Raw genomic sequence first — 11,706 nt, 5'->3', positions numbered from 1 at the left:
GAGGCTATGCAATAAGTTGTCAAGAAGGAGATCATCAAGTGGTTGGATGTCGGGGTTGTCTACCCTATCTCTGATAGTTCATAGACCTCTCCGGTTCAATGTGTCGTAAAGAAGGGGGAATAACGGTGGTTACCAATGAAAAGAATGAGTTGATTCCTACAAGAACGACAACCTGTTGGAGGGTTTGTATTGATTATCGCAAGCTCAATTAAGTTACAAGGAAGGATCACTTTCCACTTCCTTTATAGATCAAATTCTCGATAGATTGGCCAGACGTGCTTTCTATTGTTTTCTTGATGGGTATTTGGTCTACAACCAAATTCTTATTACTCTGGAAGATCAAAAGCAAACAACCTTTGCATGTCCCTATGGTACTTTTGCTTTCAAGAGGATGCCATTTGGTTTGTGCAATGCACCGATGACTTTTCAATGGTGTATGATGGCTATTTTCACGGACATGGTGGGAGTCCTTGAAGTTTTCATGGATGACTTCTCGATGGTTAGGGATTCTTTTGATGATTGTCTTGCAAATTTAGACAAAGTGTTGACTAGATGTGAAGAGGACAACTTGGTGCTCAATTGAGAGAAATGACATTTCATGGTTGAGGAAGGTATTGTCCTTGGCCAGAAAATTTCAACGAATGAAATTGAAGTTGACAAGGCAAAGATTGAGGTGGTTTCTAAGCTTTCACCCCTGACTTTGGTGAAGGGTGTGCGGAGTTTCCTAGGCCATTAGGTTTCTACTGGCACTTTATCAAAGATTTCTCTAAAGTGGTGAACACATTGTGTAAGATCCTTGAGAAGAATGCCAATTTTAATTTCAATTATGATTGTATGAGGGATTTTGAACTATTGAAGCTCAAGTTGACCAATATTCCTATCATTACCGCTCCCAATTAAAGCTTGTCATGAACTCATGTGTGATGCGGGTGAAGTAGTGGTTGGGGTTATTTTAGCACAACGTATCAACAAAGTTTTTTATCTGGTCTACTATGCTAGTAAGACCATAAATAGTGCCCAAGTCAATTATACCGTTACGAAGAAAGAGCTCCTTACTATTGTATTTGCAAGTGAGAAGTTCCGCTCGTACTTGATGGGTGCCAAAGTTATTCTCCATACTGATCATGCGACGCTTCGCTATCTTACAAGTAAGAAGGATTCTAAAGCCCGATTGATGAGATGGGTACTCTTTTTACAAGAATTTGATATTGATATCTAAGATAGGAAAGGTAGTGAAAACTAAGTGGCTGGCCACTTGTCTCATTTGGAGGAGGAGGGGAGGCTACATGATAGCCTTGAAATCAATGACTCCTTTCCTGATGAGCAACGTTTGGCAATTTCAATGAAAGGGGTGCCATGGTTTTCGGACTTGGCAAATTTTCTTGTGAATGGAATCATTCTGGATAAGTTCTCTTGAAACCAAAGGAAGAAGCTCAAAAGAGATTGTCAAGATTATTATTGGGATGAACTATACCTTTTCTGAATTTTTACAAATGGGGTGATTAAAAGGTGTGTACCGGAAGAAGAGCAAGGCAATATTCTTGGGGATTGTTATTCTTCACCATATGGTGGTCATCATGGTGGAGCAAGAACGACGGCCTAAGTTATTAGTTGTGGTTTCTATTAGCCTACTCTTTACAAAGATGCAAGTAATTTAGTAAAAAGATGCGATGAATGTCTATGGGCCGGTGAAATTTCAAAGAAAAATGATATGCCTCTCACAACCATCTTGGAGATTGATATTTCGATATTTGGGGCACTGACTTTATGGGCCTTTTTGTGAGTTCTTGTGGAAACACCTACATCTTGGTCGCACTGGATTATGTGTCCAAGCAGGTTGAGGCTGCCGCCTTACCCAACAATGAGGCGAGAAGTGTAGTGACTTTCTTTAAGAAGAATATTTTTACAAGATTTGGTACTCCATGTGCAATCATAAACGATGGGGTGACACTTTTGCAACAAAGCTTTTGACACTTTATTTAGAAAATATGGTGTTACTCACAAGGTCACGACTCCCTATCACCCACAAGCTAGTGGCCTAGTGGAAGTCTCCAACCAAGAGATAAAAAGTATCTTGTCTAAAACGATGAATGCTAATCAGACGGATTGGTCCAAGAAGCTTGTTGATGCATTATGGGATTATCGAATGGCTTACAAAATACCTATCGGAATGTCTCCATACCAGTTAGTGCTCGGGAAAGCTTGTCATCGTCTGGTGGAACTAGAGCACAAGGAAATGTGGGCTTTAAAGAAATTGAATCTTGATTGGGATGTAACCGCTAACTTGCGGGTTGCACACTTGAATAAATTGGATAAGTTCTGATACCATGCATATGCGAGTTCATCCTTGTACAAAGAAAAGATGAAATATCTTCATGACAAATACATTTAGAACAAAGAGTTCAAGGGGGGCAATCTTGTATTGTTGTTTGACTCAAGGTTGAGGATGTTTCCAGGGAAGCTAAAATCCAAGTGGAGTGGTCTGTTTAAAATTTTGGTGTGACACCTTTCGGTTCATTAGATTTGAAGAACAAGAACAATGAAGTATTCCAAGTCAATGGTCACCAGGTGAAGCACTATTTGGGCAAGGTTGGAGATAGCCACGTGGTGGTGGTCATTTACTTCACTTGAGGATAATTTGACATTGCGTCGTACCGCAACATTAAATCAGACGCTTCTTGGGAGTTAACCCATGTTCTTTTCCTTTTTCTTTTGTAGTTAGATATTATTTGTTGTTCTAACTTGATTTGAAGTGTGCTACAGGGTTGAGTGTTACATGCAAGAAGGGTGGACTTAAAATGGCTAAGTGTTGAAGGAAATGCCGACCGCACTTTAATTGTGCGGACCGTAGAATTTCGTGTGCCACAGCAGAGGTGCTTGTGCAGCCACACATTTCACATGCAGACTGCACAATTGGGGGCTTGCCAAAGTTTCAAAAATGCAAACTCTCTGAAGTTTGAGATTGTCAGTGCAGGGCTAATCTGTGACCGCAAGAAAAATTGTGTGGTCACACTCAAAAATGTACGGACCGCACATGAGAAATAGAGAATTCAGGCTGAGGAGAAAGAGTGTGGACCACACTTGGATTTGTGCGACCGCACTTGGTCTTTTTCCATCTTAATAATTCTAAGTATAAATAGGAGTTTTGACTTCATTTTGCACTTTTTACCCCCCTCACAATCACTGTTGCTCTGCAAACCTTACTGAGAGATTTTCACTATCCACCACACACACCTACCTGTGCTTACACACCTAGTGTACTCACTTTATCTAGTATGCTTCACTTTATGTTAATCTTTGTGTTAGTTTAATTTTTAAAATTTTAGTTTCTTTTTAGGCCATCTATTATTAGAGTTCATCCATGTGTCCATGTGGGATAGATCTGTACCAGGTAGTTATTAACACATGCTCAAATGGGTTGGTTTAGTTATATTTGATATGTATACCATGTTTCAATATTTATTTGTACAAGTAATTGCAAAATCTAAGTGAAAAAGACTGACTGTTCGTGAATATTTGAAATATGCAGCCGCATTTGAATTTATGTGGTTTGCGATTTAGTTATTCTGGGTAACTAGCACAGGCAAGCGCTTCTGCGGTCGCACTTTAATTGTGCGGACCACATAATTCTGAGAATGCCAAACTTAGGTCTGTATTGTCTATCAGAGATCTGTCTCTTGAGAAAACAAATATGTGGATCGTACTTTAAATTTTGCAGACTGCAGATGAATTCTGCTGTCGCAGTTTGGCCATCACACTATCTTCATAGAAAAGGCACTTGAGCCTCTGAACGTTTTTTCAGAAATACGTCCGCACATGAAATTGTGCGGTCCGCACTCCCATTCTACGGTTACACATCAGAAATGTGCGGACTCTAGTTCCCATTTTCCTACAGCATGTTAATTTATAGTAACCCTACTATGTCCACAATGTTCTCCCTTGTAACATGAGTCTTGACATTGTTGAATGATGACTTGCAACTAACAACCCTCTTTATTTTGATAAAACAATGGTTCGATCCCGAGGCCACGATGAAACTGCCAAAGATAGAGGTGACTCCTCTAGGGGTCGAGGCAAAGGTACCTTTCCCCTCGGTATGCCAAAAACCATTAGGAAGAAGTTCACATCAAGTAGAGGGAGTGGTGCAAACCTCTCTGAGTCTAGCTCTTATATCCCGTCTAGGGAAGCTTCTGAGGGAAACTCCATGTATATTCCGGAGGAGCAGGCAGTAGCACAGTCCATGCCACATGGGCGATCTAAGCCCATGGATATGGCTTCATCATCTCACAACACTTCCGAGGGTTCGAAAAGTGCTAGCGAGGATTCCAAGCCAGCAGCTATTCCAGAGTTAGATACGCAGAATGTTCAGGATGTACCTGATGATGGTAGAGGGGGAAGGGTACATCCACTGGTGTTGAGAGGTCAAAGAAGAAGGAAATATAGGATGACAGATTTTTTAGTTTGCATACTTTCACTGATTTCTGGATATGCTGGCCGACGAGATCAATTTCTGTTGAAGGATCTAGATAGATACAATGCTGCAGTGTTGAGGCAATTCAGATCGAGGAAGGTTGGACATTGTTCACTAAGAGAGTCATACATTCCAAGGAGCATCTTGTCCGCGAGTTCTATGCCAATATTTCACACATCTGCAAGGGGACAAAGGTGACCAAAGTACACAACCTCAAGGTAAGGTTTGGTCAGCACATGCTGAACGCGTACTTGGGTTTTGAGGAGTTAGAGCCAAAAGAGTACCTCGAGAAGTTGGCCTTGAAAGAAGAAGCCCGGCCATGGCTTGCTGAGATCTTAGCACCACCGGGACCACCTCCACCATGGATCACTGCCGGGGTTCCCATTCAACAGAACACAGTGAGCTTTGATGCAAAAGGTAGGCAAACATTTGTGTGTAGCATGCTTGACCCGAGCTAGAATGAGAACAACTTGCCTATTCCACGTGTAATTTTAATGGCTTCTATCATGGCCGGGTACCCGATCAATGTGGTTATCATGATGTCAGCTAATATCTCATTGGTATTGCAACAGACTAACACAACTTACCCCTATCTCAACACTATCATAGAGTACCTTACTGATGCAAAGGTAGAGCCAAGGACATTTGATACAAAGGTGAAGCTTAAGAAGCTGTTTGAGTGGTACTCGCTACATGATCCGACCAACCCGAAGAGTGCTCAGCCTTCTACCACTACAGGCCAGTCTGATGAGCTGATAGTGGTAGTTTCTGACACATCTGATATTCCATCTACATAAGCTAATCCCTCTACTAGTGCAGCTTCTATGCCTTCACTACCATCTTTAGCTCCATCTACCACTTCTACCACAACTCCTAGGGCAACCACTACTCTAGTTCTAAGACCTGTGCCCAGCCGCCCCACTTTCTTCTTTGCGAGTCTCCCAAACATTGACGATTCAACAACTGGATGCAGGCAGCTACTTGAAATCTATCTGAGATATATAGTATTATTGTAGGGTAGTCATCCACACAGGCACCGCAAGTTTCTACTGACCTTGATGAAAAGTTGCACAAGATTCTGGAAAACAAGAAATTGATCATGGACACTCTGGTACAACAGGAGTTAGTTATTGAGGACTCGACTAAAGATGTGAAGAAGGTGAGAAAGTCCCATGCCAACAAGAAGTTAGTTGATAATCTTAGGAAGGAGGTGACCCGACTTGCGACACCTAAGGATTTACCATTTGACATGCTTCTTGACCCAGACCAGTCCACCCCAGATCCATCTACACAGGTTGCTCCAGCTAGCCAGTTTGATGAGCCATGCCTTGCTGCCGACATTGTTAACGCAATGCGTGTGACGTTTGCCACTCCCGACACTCCCAGATATGATGATGATGATGAGATATAATTGGCTGAGCCAACGAGAGTTGATGTTGTTGTGGACACTGAGATGTCCAAGGATGTTTAGGGAGTTTCTTCTCCCTCTCTCTTTTCACTCTTAATTTGTTAAGCATTGGGGGCAATTCTTACTTTTATTCGGGGAGGGGGGATTTTATTTGATTTGCACATTTGTATACATTTGGACTGTAATAGTTGGATAATTCTGCTTCATTTTTTAGTTTATTTATCTTTAGTTAGTTATTGCTTTCATTAGCTTTTTTAATTGTTTACTTTGATTTCTTTTTCGTTAGTAGTTTCTTTTTATGTTAGTAGCTTTCATGTTTTTCGCAGTAGTATATATATTATGCCTTTAGTTTTTTTAATGCCATGGTTCTTTTCAAAGGTAGTTTTGTTTGAACCGGGTGACCCAAAGATGGATGGTGTGACAACCTTCTTAAGGGAATAAGTCTGTTTTTGTGTTTAGGTAATAATAATAGTAATAGTAATGAATAAAATCCCTAATCAAGTCATTCTCTAAAAAGAGTTTTTCATGCTTCATTTGGCACCAACACACTTAACTGCGCTTGAAACAAGGTAGCTCTAGTTAGTGACTTTGAGACTCTTGAGTTGACTTTGATAATTATTGAGTGGTTTATTGGACCATAGTGATCTTTAACTTAATTGTGGTTGTTGTAGGCTCTCGACTCTATCCTCTTTTACGGTCTAGTTGCATGAGAGGTGAGATGATTTTTCGTTGCTAGTCCAAGTATCCGTGCAAATGGTCTAGAACTTGCCCTGAATGTGCTTCAAGGTAAAATCCTATGTTTTCTTGGTTTGGGAGATGATTGTAGGCTTTCCTTCGCCTGTTTGAGCTTTCTATTGCCAACCAATGTTGTTATCCCTAGTCAATCCCCTTTGAGCCTTTAGCCTTTCTCATTTGGTAAACATGTTATAAGCTTTTACCCATTTTGTCGTAATCCTCTCTTGGCACCCAAACCTTCCTTAACACTCTTATGAAATAAGTCGCTTAAGGCATAAGTTTGGGGGGAGAGTTGAGGAATTCGAAAGAGGTATCAAGGCACCAAAAAGAGAAAAGAAATGATCTCTATGAAAAGAGAAGGCAAGAAAAGAAAAAGAACAAAAAGAAAATGCCAAAAAGAGAATAAAAAGGAGGGTTGATGAAATAAAAAAGAGGCAACTATCTCTAGTATGAGAATCAAGGGAGAAAAAAAAAAGAAATGAATAAGAAAGAGTGATGTCAACTCTCTCTATCCCCAAGAAAAAGAAAATGCCTCTAAGAGTTGGTAAATGTGAGCTAAGAAAGAAAAATATGGAGTGCTTAAGGAATGCTGTAATCACTTACCCATATGATATCCTACCCCAATATAAAAACTTTTGTTACAACTCGAAAGAAGTCCTACTTGATTTTGAACCGAGTAAGCTTACATTAGTGGTGATCTACATAAGGGGCAAGCCTATGGTACTTGAAGCATTACTTGAGATATTCTTTTGTGAGAGAAAAGTGAACCTCTTATTGATCTAAAAATTGAGTGCTAATTCTTGATGTGAGCTTGGAAAATGGAAGGTAGAGGAGAAAGAATTTTGATTCCACTGTGATCTACATGATAGAACAATAGTCCTTTATTAGTAAAGTCAATTCTTGAAGTTCAAATGGCACATTAGAACAATATGTGCATAATATGTGATTTGTCACCTTGTTGAAAATGCGTGAGTATTGTGGGTAATTGTTGGTCCCAACTAAGTATGAATGGCATATCATTGACTCTATAAAATGACCTTTCATTATAAGGAGGTGGGAACTAATATATTTGCTTGAGGACAAGTAAAGACTTAAGATTAGGGGAGTTGATAAGTGTAGATTTTAACAACTTATAAGTACCTTCTTACTTTAGTGTTAGTCCGAAAGTATTGATTTATGTACCCAAAACTAATGAAATTGTAGGAATATTGGAGAATTGGATCTTAATAAAGAAATCTAACTCAAAAAGGAGTGTTCCGGCTCATAAGGCAAGAAGGAGCGCAACAAGCTAAAGTGCGGTCCGCAAGTAATTCTGCGGCCGCAGAGGAAAGCACAGACCACAGAATTATCTCTGTGGCCGCAGATCTGGTGTTGATGCTCCGATGATGACTGAAGAAAAGTTTGGACCGGACACAATTTGTGCGGCCGCAAAACATGGTGACACTGACAAGAATTGAAAAAGTTCAGAGAGTTTGAAAAATGACCAAGTGTGAAGCCTTACTAAAAGTATAGCTACAAAAGCTGAAGTGTAGCCGCAGACCAAATTGTGCGGCTGTAGAATTCCTCAACTTGCAGAACCAAGTAAAGCGTGCACGGCACATGAAATTGTGCAGCCACAGAACCCCCCGAATAGATTTTTTGTCAACAAATTTTGGGCCATTATAAATAGACGAAAAATACTTTTTTAGGGCAAGTTTTATAGTTTTTGGAGCTGGAGCTGTTGTAGTTAACCACTTTTGGTAATTTGTGACCAATTTGGGTCAAAAAACACATTAGTTTATCATTTTAATTTTGTATTATGGCTTTAGTTAGTATTTTTTCTTTATTTTCTTTCATTTCTATTATGAGTAGCTACATATTTTCTAGAGTTGTGACCCAACCCTAGTGTGTAACCTTATGGGTAATTAATATAATACTTGTTTATGATTGAGTGTTTGTTATTTAGCGGTGTTCATGCATTATTTCTAGAATTAATAGTTGCAAACATCGAGCATGCCTTTTTGACGTGGTTTTTACTGGAGAAAGAGGGACCTAGTCTAAGGAAAACTTGGCTAACAAGAAATTGGACTAGTTAAGGTTTTGGTTAGCCTAACCAAAGGGTTTCAACTAGAGATAGGAAAAATGTGACTTGAGCCCATATCAACTATTTGGCTTGATACCCAATTGGGTTTGAGAAAGCCAATTTGGGCAAAAATTACTCTATAATCGAGAGGTATTAAGTGGATAATTTAGAGTTGAGAACTATAATACACCTCTATCACTAAAACAAGTTTTTACGTAATTAGTCCATTAGGCTAACACCTAGGTTAATGTTATATCCCTAGGCCTTTTCCCCATTTGAAAAACAACAAAATAATTACTCATTTTCTAGTCTTTTTTCTCTAGTTAGTCATTGCTAGTATAAATTGTAGAAGTAAATTACAAAACCTCTTGTTTGGAGATATAATTGAGCTATTTCATCTATGCTCATCAAGTGTGCACCCTAACACCCATATTTAACTCCCTGAGAAAATCGACCTCGACTCATTGCTGGGTACTATTCTTCCAACAATCATTTCTACTTATTGTTTAGTGTGGATTGGGTGTGGACCAATAGCCGCCCATATTGTCGTTCCTGCCGATGCTTCTCGTGAAGAAGCTAGACCTTCTAGCGGTGGACAAGGCATGAAGAAAGTTTTGATTAAAGTCCCCGATGGTAGGAATCTATTAAAGAAATCAGGCCGAGTTGTTGTATGTTGAAACCATTGATTGTCCTAGTGGAAAGGGAGAAACTTAAATCCCATAGCTCCTTGACTTTAATGAATGGTGTTATTCATTCTGCCCCCAAGGTATATCCCCATTCTCTTTATATTCCTTCATCTTCTTTCATGTTTATAGCTCTTCTCCCTTGTCTTTCTGTAGATCAATTTAACAGGTACGAAGCTCATGAAGAGGATATCTTGGACTAGTCAACAAGTGATTGAGCTATGCACTGAAGTTGATAACTGGAAGGAACAATTTGAAAGCCTTCAACTTAAAAAGATGTTCTTGTTGAGGAAAAATGAGCTTTGGATCAACAACTGAAGAAACCACTGCTGAATTAGCAGTCTTGAAGGCTTCTTACAATCAAGTTGAAAAGGCTCCTTTGCTGAGCAGCACTCAAAGGCAACTTAAGAGATTAGAAGCTTTAAAGAACTTCTAAATCAGAAGGAGGTATACGTGGGTGATTTGGTGTAGTCGCTCACCCAAAATCAAAAGGATCTACGTGCCTCTTCTGATTAGATTCAGTTGCTTGAGAGTTATCTTGGAACTTTAAAGGCGTCCTATGACGCTTCGGAAGCTGAGAAATAAGACTTGAGGGTTGAGATTGAATAGTTGGAGAAAGATTATGAAGCTCATGAAGACAAGTTAACACTTGATGTTAGCTGGGATTTTTTGAATACCTGTCTCGAGACATTTACCGAGGGTAACTAGGAAGATTTTGACCTTAATGCTGAAATTGCAAAAGCTAAGGAAGCGATTAAGAAAACTCAGCAACATCAAAGCTTCACAACACCCGAGGATGAAAGTTTCAAAGGTGATAGAGATAGACTTACTCCTGGTCAAGAAGATGCCCAACCTTTGTCTTCTCAAGCTCATCCTTCTACCCCCGTTGATGGTGCTCCTTAGTTTTTAGCCTTTGTCTTAGAAGTGACTTTTGTTGGTGTTTGTTGAAACTTCTTTTTTGTTTTTATTTCTAAGTAGTTTTTTTGGAAATTTTCCTTTCTTGCTTTCAGGTTGTCGATATGAATATTATTTCATTTCATACTATGCCTTTTTGCTCTTTAAGTTTTCGAGCTTATACTTGTATCCAAAAAAGCTTTAATAGACTGTGTCTTTAGTATGCACAGATTTTTTTTAATGAAAGAGCACCTTTTATATTAACATCTAATAAAGATGATGTCTCATCTTCATATTGGTTCAAAAATATAGAATATGAAGTAATTTGAAGAAGTTTTATTTTTGAACTTTCAAATAAATATTCATATAAAACATTTTCATAATTGCTTTCATTATTGAAGGTTTACAAGTACGGGTACATTTTTTCATAATTAAATCTATGGCCTTAACCTAAAAGCTCGTGGGAGTTTTCTATAGGTTTTTCAAATCTTTACTGCCCATTCTTTTTGCGAGCTTGAGCACTTTGAAAATTTGACATTTTCTTCAAGGTTTTCCTTTTGCTAAGCTATGCATTTGTGGTGTACATATTATTTCCTTGTGTACTACTCCATATGCATAGCCCCCCCTCCCCCAGTATTTGAGAATTAAAGCATGAGGTCTTGAACACTGGATGAGTTCCTTTGGTCTTTTCCCTGAAAAAAGGAATACGCACAGACTCGGAGGTAACTTTTTAGATGATGACTACTTATCCCCTGCTATCAGAATTGTTATAACCTAGACCGAGAATAATTAAGTATCCCGCGTGTCCTTCGGGTCTAGTATCATCATCTGGTACGGGCTAGCTTTTTGCCTATCATCTGAAATGGTTAGTAAAACTTAAATGAACAAAGTAAAAATGAACTTCTATGATACATAATTGTGGGTATTAACTTCTTCAGAAGTAATACTTCTTCAAATGGACTGCATTCCAATAGGATGGTAACACCTTGCCGTTCACAATTTCCAACTCGTACGCTCCTTTTCTAGCAATGCCTTTAACTCTATATAAGCCTTTCTAATTTGGACTCAGTTTTCTTGGATTTGCCGCTTGTGTTGATCGAAACACTTTTTTGAGGAAAAAGTCCCCAATATTGAAAAATCTCAGGTTCACCTTCCTGTTGTAGTACCGTTCAATCATCTGCTTTTGTGCCGCCATATGAATCAATGTTGCCTCCCTTCTCTCTTATGTCAAATCCAAGTTTATATGAAGTTCTTCTTCATTTGACGCTTTATTTGTACTCGTTTACCTCGTGCTTGGTTCCACTATCTCTACTAGAATTAAAGCTTCAGTTCCATATACGAGCGAGAATGGGGTTTCTCCTGTGCTTATCTTTGTCGTGGTTCGGTAAGCACATAATACCTTGGTAGTACTTCTGGCCACTTTTCTTTTGATTCTTCTAATCGCTTTTCCAGG

Source organism: Nicotiana sylvestris, chromosome 5 (genome assembly GCF_000393655.2).
Source record: "Nicotiana sylvestris chromosome 5, ASM39365v2, whole genome shotgun sequence".
NCBI classification, from domain to species: Eukaryota; Viridiplantae; Streptophyta; class Magnoliopsida; order Solanales; family Solanaceae; genus Nicotiana; species Nicotiana sylvestris.
The sequence above is the reverse complement of the archived record's forward strand: the minus strand, read 5'-3'. Positions refer to the sequence as shown.